This window comes from Suncus etruscus, chromosome 4 (assembly GCF_024139225.1).
Source record: "Suncus etruscus isolate mSunEtr1 chromosome 4, mSunEtr1.pri.cur, whole genome shotgun sequence".
Taxonomy (NCBI): domain Eukaryota; kingdom Metazoa; phylum Chordata; class Mammalia; order Eulipotyphla; family Soricidae; genus Suncus; species Suncus etruscus.
In genome coordinates this window covers 16,841,629-16,849,676 of record NC_064851.1, presented here as the reverse complement: position 1 = coordinate 16,849,676, position 8,048 = coordinate 16,841,629, and the positions used below count along the sequence as shown (strand labels likewise).

At 44.0% G+C, this 8,048-nt stretch overlaps 1 pseudogene; it reads left to right on the top strand.

Moving 5' to 3' along the window:
- The first annotated feature begins 7,400 nt into the window (after positions 1 to 7,400).
- Positions 7,401 to 7,806, top strand: LOC126006657 (DNA-directed RNA polymerases I and III subunit RPAC2-like; annotated as a pseudogene).
- The last annotated feature ends 242 nt before the right edge of the window (positions 7,807 to 8,048 follow it).

Genomic DNA, 8,048 nt, shown 5'->3' with positions numbered 1-8,048 from the left:
GTGTTTGACTTGCACATGCTAACCTAGGATGGATTGAGGTTCAATCCCCTGGTGTCCCATATGGTCCCCAAGCCAGGAGTGATTTCTGAGCACATAGCCAGGAGTTACCCTTGAGCATCACCGGGTGTGGTTCAAAAACAAAAACAAAACCAAAAAAAAAAAAATCTGAGGTTGGTTCAATACCAAGGCCCAACATGACATCTTCTGTTTGCAATAAATTATATGCAAACAATTAAGGAACTGTGTATCTTACAAGCCTCTGAATTTGCATTTCCTTATCTAATTAGCCAATTTCCCCCCTTTTTCTTTTTTGTATGTTTGTGGATGGTACACCCCACAATACTTGGGGTGTACTCCTGGCTTTCTGTGTTCAGGAGACTTTGGGGAACTGAGAATTGAACCTGAGCCTGCACTCAATCCATTGAGCTAGCTAGTCCTAGAAAAATAGCTTGGTTTATGAACTATGAGGAGAGTAAAACCTTCAAAAAGAGGAGGATGGCATTTCCAGAAGAGAGAGGATCCTAGAAGGCTGCAAAACAGGTCATATAAGGGCTGGGTATGTAAACATTTTATGGGATTATTATGTTACTGACCCTACCCTGATTGGTGATTGTGCCCTACCCTAGGGTGTAATCTGGCATTCTGCCCCCACCCTAGGGTGGTACCTGATTCTGCTTCCACCATTGGGTGGTATCTGATCCCACCATTGGGTAATACCTGATTCTGGGGGATAAAAACAAGGGTCTGTGGAAGGCGAGGGGCTTTTGGCTGGAACTGATGCTGAGTCTTTGGACTTCAGTCTTGTCCACCGAATAAAGCTAATATTTCCACAAGCCTGACTGTCTGCGAGCTGTTTACCCGACGTTTCACCTCAGAACTGTCGGCTGGACAGGGTGGCAGATGCGTGCTCCGAGCTGGAAGAGAAAGGCCTCATCCTCCATCCCTCCATCAGTCAACCTCTTCAGAGGCTGACTTGCAACAATATAAGGATTTTCTTTAAATTGCCTTGGCCTGGAATACTCTGTATACAGAAGAGTTGTCAGGTTGTTGTCTGTCGAAGGAGAAGAACTTTGAACTTTTGGTGGTATTCTTTGGGGGAGGAGGGAATTTGGGCAATACTTGTGGTGCTAAGCTACTTTTGGTATCATGTCTAGTGGTACTTGGTATTCAGGGGACAACAGACTCCTGATTACTTTGTTGTTGTTGTTGTTCTGTTTTGGGGGACATACCTGATGGTGCTCAGGATTTAATTCCTGGTTCTGCACTCAGGGATAATCCTGAAGGGTTCTGGGGACCATATAGAGTGCTGGGGCTTGAACCTGGATCAACTACTTGCAAGGTAAACCGCTGTGCTATCTCTCATCATTTTAGTGCTCACTTGTCTGCTGCAGCTAAAAATCACTGGTGGTACCAGGGATCAAAGACAACAGAGACATCAGGCTCATACTCAGAGCATATGGACACCTCCAAACCACACAACTGAGAAGCAGGAATATAAGTCACTGTGTTATTTCTGCCAGAAATTCCTTACATTTAGGCAATTAATTCATTTTTAGTTGTTTTATTTTTTTGTATATGGTGTGAGGTTTAGGTTCAACTTTATTCACACATTGATACTCACTTGTCCCAGAAGCATTTCAGAAAAGCCTATCCTAATCCCATTAGTTTGGGTACTTTTGTTTTGGTTTGGTTTGGTTTTGTTTCTTTGGTTTTTTTTGTTTGTTTGTTTGTTTTGTTTTGTTTTGGGGGGGTCATGCCCGGCAGTGCTCAGGAGTTACTCCTGGCTCTACGCATAGCTCCTGGCAGGCTTGGGAAACCATATGGGATGCCGGGATTCGAACCACTGTCCTTCTGCATGCAAGGCAAATGCCTTACCTCCATGCTATCTCTCCGGCCCCCAAGATTGGGTACTTTTGTATAATATAATTGATTTACAAGTTTAATTTTGTTTTTTTTTTTGTCTTTTTTTTTTTTTTTGGTTTTTCGGGCCACACCCGTTTGATGCTCAGGGGCTACTCCTGGCTACTCGCTCAGAAATTGCCCCTGGCTTGGGGGGACCATATGGGACGCCGGGGATCGAACCGTGGTCCTTTCCTTGGCTAGCGCTTGCAAGGCAGACACCTTAACTCTAGCGCCACCTCGCCGGCCCCTACAAGTTTAATTTTGGACTCTCAATTCTATCTTATCAATCACTATGCTTCTCATTATGCTGGTACCACACTAACTAAACACTATCACCTTTGTAAGATTTAAAATCAGGACTTAGAGCCTTCTAACTTTGTTTCCCATTTTTCAAGACTGTTAAACTATTCTGGATTGCTAGAGGCTCCATATACATTTTTTTTGTTTGTTTTTTTTTGGGCCACACCCATTTGATGCTCAGGGGTTACTCCTGGCTAAGCGCTCAGAAATTGCCCCTGACTTGGGGGGACCATACGGGATGCCAGGGGATGGAACCTCAACACCTTACCTCTAGCGCCACCTCTCCGGCCCCTCCATAGACATTTTAGGATCTGTTTGTTTCACTTCTGTTAAAATGGCCATTGGAGTTTTGATTGGGATACATCAAAATGTGCATCAATCTAAGGGTTATTGTCACATAATGTTTACATTTTATGATTATTTAATCACTGTGAAATCACAAAGTTATTCATGATTAGGTTTCAGGCAGACAGTATTTCAACATTGATCTTTCACTGGTGTCCACTTTCCTCCTCAAATTTGCCTCCTACACACCATTCTGCCTCTTAGAAGGGCACTTACATCTATATGCTTTTGCACTGTGGTTTGCAGTACAATTGCTGATAGGGTTTCATACATAATACTTTACTTAGCACCTCCTTCTCTTGGATAAATAAATACTTCCCTCCGCCATATTTATTGCCCCCTTCCTACCCTATCCCCAGCCCCCTCAAGTGGCTTGATTCCTACTGAATATCAGTTATGTTCTTTGTTTCCATTGTTTGTTATTTGTTATTCCACTGTTATGTTTCTTTATATCCTGCATATGAGAGAGATCTTTCTGTGTCAGTTTCTCTAAGAGGCATTTTTTACTTTATTGATTCCAGTCATTCTATTATCTAGTTCATTAATCTCTTCTCTAGTCTTTTTTTTTTTTTTGTGGTTTTTTTTTGGGGGGTCACACCCGGCAGTGCTCAGGGGTTATTCCTGGCTCCAGGCTCAGAAATTACTCCTGGCAGGTACGGGGGACCATATGGGACGCCAGGATTTGAACCGATGACCTCCTGCATGAAAGGCAAACACCTTACCTCCATGCTATCTCTCTGGCCCCTCTTCTCTAGTCTTTATTATTATTTTTTCCTTTATTCCTGCTCTGGGTCAGTTTGCTCTTTTTCTGTTTGTTTAAGGCAGAAGATGAGATTATTGATTTGAGATTACACTGCATTTCATCTTTCTCAACCACCAGTAATATTCCTATTACATGATACATACTACATTTAAACATTTTTAGGACTGTTTCTCTTCGGAAGTTATTATTTATTTTCTTTTTCTTTCTTTCTTTCTTTCTTTCTTTCTTTCTTTCTTTCTTTCTTTCTTTCTTTCTTTCTTTCTTTCTTTCTTTCTTTCTTTCTTTCTTTCTTTCTTTCTTTCTTTCTTTCTTTCTTTCTTTCTTTCTTTCTTTCTTTCTTTCTTTCTTTCTTTTTTCTTTTTTTCTTTTTTTTTGGTTTTTGGGTCACACCTGGCAGTGCTCAGGGGTTAATTCTGGCTCTATGTTCAGAAATCGCTCCTGGCAGGCTTGGGGGACCATATGGGATGCCGGGATTCGAACCACCATCCTTCCGCATGCAAGGAAGATGCTTTACCTCATGCTATCTCTCCTGCCCCTATTTATTTTCTTTTAAAAAGTATATTTTATTGGGGCTTAAGAGATATCATGAAGGTAGGGCATTTTCCCTGCATGCAGAAGGATGGCGGTTAGAATCCTGACATCCCATAGGGTCCCCCGAGCCTGCCAGGAGCAATTTCTGAGCATAGAGCCAGGAGTAACCCTGAGCTCTGCCGGGTGTGACCCAAAAACCAAAAAAAAATTATGTTTTATTGGGGCCAGAGATATATCATGGAGGTAGGGTGTTTGCCTTGCATGCACTGTCCTGCATGCAAGGCAAACACCTTACCACTGTGCTATCTCTCTGGCCCAATGTTACTTTTTTTTTTTTTTTTGGTTTTTGGTTTTTGGGCCACACCCTGTGACACTCAGGGGTTACTCCTGGCTATGCGCTCAGAAGTTGCTCCTGGCTTCTTGGGGGACCATATGGGACGCCGGGGGATCGAACCGCGGTCCGTCCTAGGCTAGCGCAGGCAAGGCAGGCACCTTACCTCCAGCGCCACCGCCCGGCCCCCAATGTTACTTTTTTGACAATTCTTTTTTAGGTAATTACCGACCCAGGACCAATGGTGGTTCGAATTCCAGCATGCCATATTGTCCCCCGTGCCTGCCAGGAGCAATTTTTGAGCAGAGAGCCAGGAGTAACCCCTGAGTGCCGCTTGGTGTGGCCCAAAACCAAAAAATAAAATAAAATAAAATAAAATAAAATAAAATAAAATAAAGTGGCTCCAAAAATCAAAAGTTGAAATTAGGGCCTGGAGAGATAGTGCAGCAAGAAAGCTGCTTGCCTTGCATGCAGCTGACACAGATTTGATTCCTAGCTATGCATTTGGTTCCCCACAATGTCAGGAATTGATCCCTGAGCACAGACTCAGAGGTAGAATCTGAGCATGCTGGGGATGGCTGGCCCTAAATCCCAGAAAGAAAAATAGTTTGCTTCAATATAGAAACTGGAAAATCTGTCTAGTTAGGGATGGCCAAAAATATTGAGAACATTCCCTATATCTCTTCCTAAAGGGAAGGAAAAAACCTTATATAGAATTTTTTTATTTATTCAGAATCGGAGTGATAATTCAGCGGGTAAGGCATTTTGTTTTGTTTTGTTTTGTTTTTGGGCCACACCCGGCAGTGCTCAGGGTTTATTCCTGGCTATTTGCTCAGAAATAGCTCTGGCAGGCACAGGGGACCATATGAGACACCGGGATTCAAACCAACCACCTTAGGTCCTAGATCGGCTGTTTCCAAGGCAAACACCGCTGTGCTATCTCTCCGGCCCGGGGAAGGCATTTGTATTACACACAGTTGACATAGGAGTATAGAGCTAGCATAGGGGTTCAATTTCCAGGATCTCATATGGTCCCTGAACCATCCTGAAATGATTCCTGAGTGCAGAGCCAAGAGTATCTCCTGTGGGGCCAGAGTGATAGCACAGCAGTAGGGCATTTGCCTTGCACATGGCCAACCCAGGACAGACCAGAGTTCATTTCCCTGCAACCCATATGGTCCCCTAGCCTGCCAGGAGCTATTTCAGGTGTGTCTGAAAACAAAGAAACACAAAAAGAGTTATCTCCTGAGTATTGTCGGGTGTGGCCCCCAAAATGAAAAGAATAAAAGAGGAAGGAAGGAATCTTCATTCACATCAAAATGGTACTCAGGGGCCCGGAGAGATAGCACAGCAGTGGTTGGTTCGAATCCGAATCCAGGTGTCCCATATGGTTCCCCGTGCCTGCCAGGAGTTATTTCTGAGCAGACAGCCAGGAGTAACCCCTGAGCAACACAGGATATGGCCCCAAAACAAAAACAAACAACAACAACAAAAAATGCTACTCATGGCCCAACCCCTTACGTGAGTTTCTTTTGTTTTGTTTTGTTTTCTTTTCTAGTTTTCAAGAAACTTTACAAGAATTTCTTGGTCAGCCCAGTGCCTATCAGCCTGTAACCCACCATTCTTGACAACATGCTTCCTTATTCTCTCTTCCTACAAAACTGCTTCTTGTGACAAGTCAATGTGTGTGTGTGTGTGTGTGTGTGTGTGGTTTTGTTGTTGTTGTTGCTGTTTTGTGGGGATGCATGAACCTGCCATCTTCTCAGGCTGCTGGTCTCTAAGTAAATCTATTTTTCTTTTTTTTTGGGGGGGGGGAGGGGGTTTTTGGGCCACACCCGTTTGATGCTCAGTGGTTACTCCTGGGTAAGCGCTCAAAAATTGCCCCTGGTTTGGGGGGACTATATGGGACAGTGGGGGATCGAACCATGGTCCTGATCCTTGGCTAGCGCTTGCAAGGCAGACACCTTACCTCTAGTGCCACCTCGCCGGCCCCGTAAATCAATCTTTCTTCTTTCTTTCTTTCTTTCTTTCTTTCTTTCTTTCTTTCTTTCTTTCTTTTTTTCTTTCTTTCTTTCTCTCTCTCTCTTCTTTCTTTCTTTCTTTCTTTCTTTCTTTCTTTCTTTCTTTCTTTCTTTCTTTCTTTCTTTCTCTTCTTTCTTTCTTTTTCTTTTTTTCTCTCTTTCTTCATTCTTTCTCTCTTTCTTCTTTCTTCTTCCTTCCTTTCTCCTTCCTTCCTCCCTCCCTTCCTCCCTCCCTCCCTCCCTCCTTCCCTCCCTCCCTCCCTCCTTCCCTCCCTCCCTCTCCTTCTCTCCCTCCCTCCTTCCTTCTCTCCCTCCCTCCCTCCTTCCTTCCTTCCTTCCTTCCTTCCTTCCTTCCTTCCTTCCTTCCTTCCTTCCTTCCTTCCTTCTCTCCTTCCTTCCTTCCTTCCTTCCTTCCTTCCTTCCTTCCTTCCTTCCTTCCTTCCTTCCTTCCTTCCTTCCTTCCTTCCTTCCTTCCTTCCTTCCTTCCTTTTCTTTTCTTTTCTTTCTTTCTTTTTTGGATTAGCTGCATGCAAGGTAAATGCCCTACCCTACTGCTGTGCTATCTCTCTGGTTCCCAAGGAGTAATCTTTGAGCACAGAGCCAGAAATAGTCACTAAACACCACCACTGGGTGTGGCTCCCTCCAAATTTTTATTTATTTATTTATTTATATTTGGGGGGGGGTCACACCCAGCAGTGCTCAGGGGTTACTCCTGGCTCTATGCTCAGAAATTGCTCCTGGCAGGCTCAGGGGACCAAATGGGATGCCGGGATTTAAACCACTGTCGTTCTGTATGAAAGACAAACACCCTACCTCCATGCTATCTCTCTGGCCGCTCCCCCCAAATTTTAAATATTTCCTGTCCTGGGACTGAAACAACTGTACAGCTGGTAGAGCATTTGCCTTACATGCAGCTGACTGGGGTTCAATCCCTGGCATTCCATATGATTCCCTGGGCCTGCCAGGAGTAATTCCTAAATGCAGAGTCCTGAGTAATTCCTGAACATCACTGAATGTGGCCTCAAAACCAAAACAACAAAAACAACAACAAATATTTCCTGCCCTATCGCCTGGAAATTCCTTCCTTCCTCCTATGGCCTGAAAATTCCTTCCTTCCTCCTGCACCTGCACACATTTCTGTTTCTCCTTGAGGCCGAGCATCAGGGTCACCTGCACCTCCTGAGGATCCTTGGAAGCCACTCTTGTGATGGAGGACCAGGAACGAGAGGTAAAACTATCTAGATTGAAGACCTCTGTGGCTAAAGGTGAGAGGAAGACAGTCATGGGAAAGATCCAAGAGGCTGGAACAGATAAACACTGTGTGATGCGACATTTGTATTGCACCCGGTGGACTATTCCCTAGGAAATTCACCATGCTACATGTTCATGAAGAGCCTGTAAATGGAGTTTTGTGGTTACACTACATCCCATCCTTCAGAAAGCAAAATTAATTTACATATTCAGACTTGAGGGGCTCTTCCAACTAAAGAACCATATCAGAAAGGCCTGAATTGAGTTCTTGAATGTCTGCCAGCACAGGCATTATAAGTTTGAGGCCAGCATAAAGGAATATAAGGATCAAAAAAGCAAGCAGAAATGAATCCACATTCTAGTCAGACTCTTATTTTGGGGAGATCTTGAAAAACACAGTGGAATTTTGTGACTGTGTCATTACCTTCAGAAAGGTGTGCTAGCCTTTAATACATGACAACATTGCAAGAACCTCTGTGTGATTCCAATAAATTTCCTTTTTCATTAAAAAAAAAAAAAAAAAGGAGGGGCCGGGTGGTGGCGCTGGAGGTAAGGTGCCTGCCTTGCCTGCGCTAACCTAGGACGGACCGCGGTTCGATCCCCT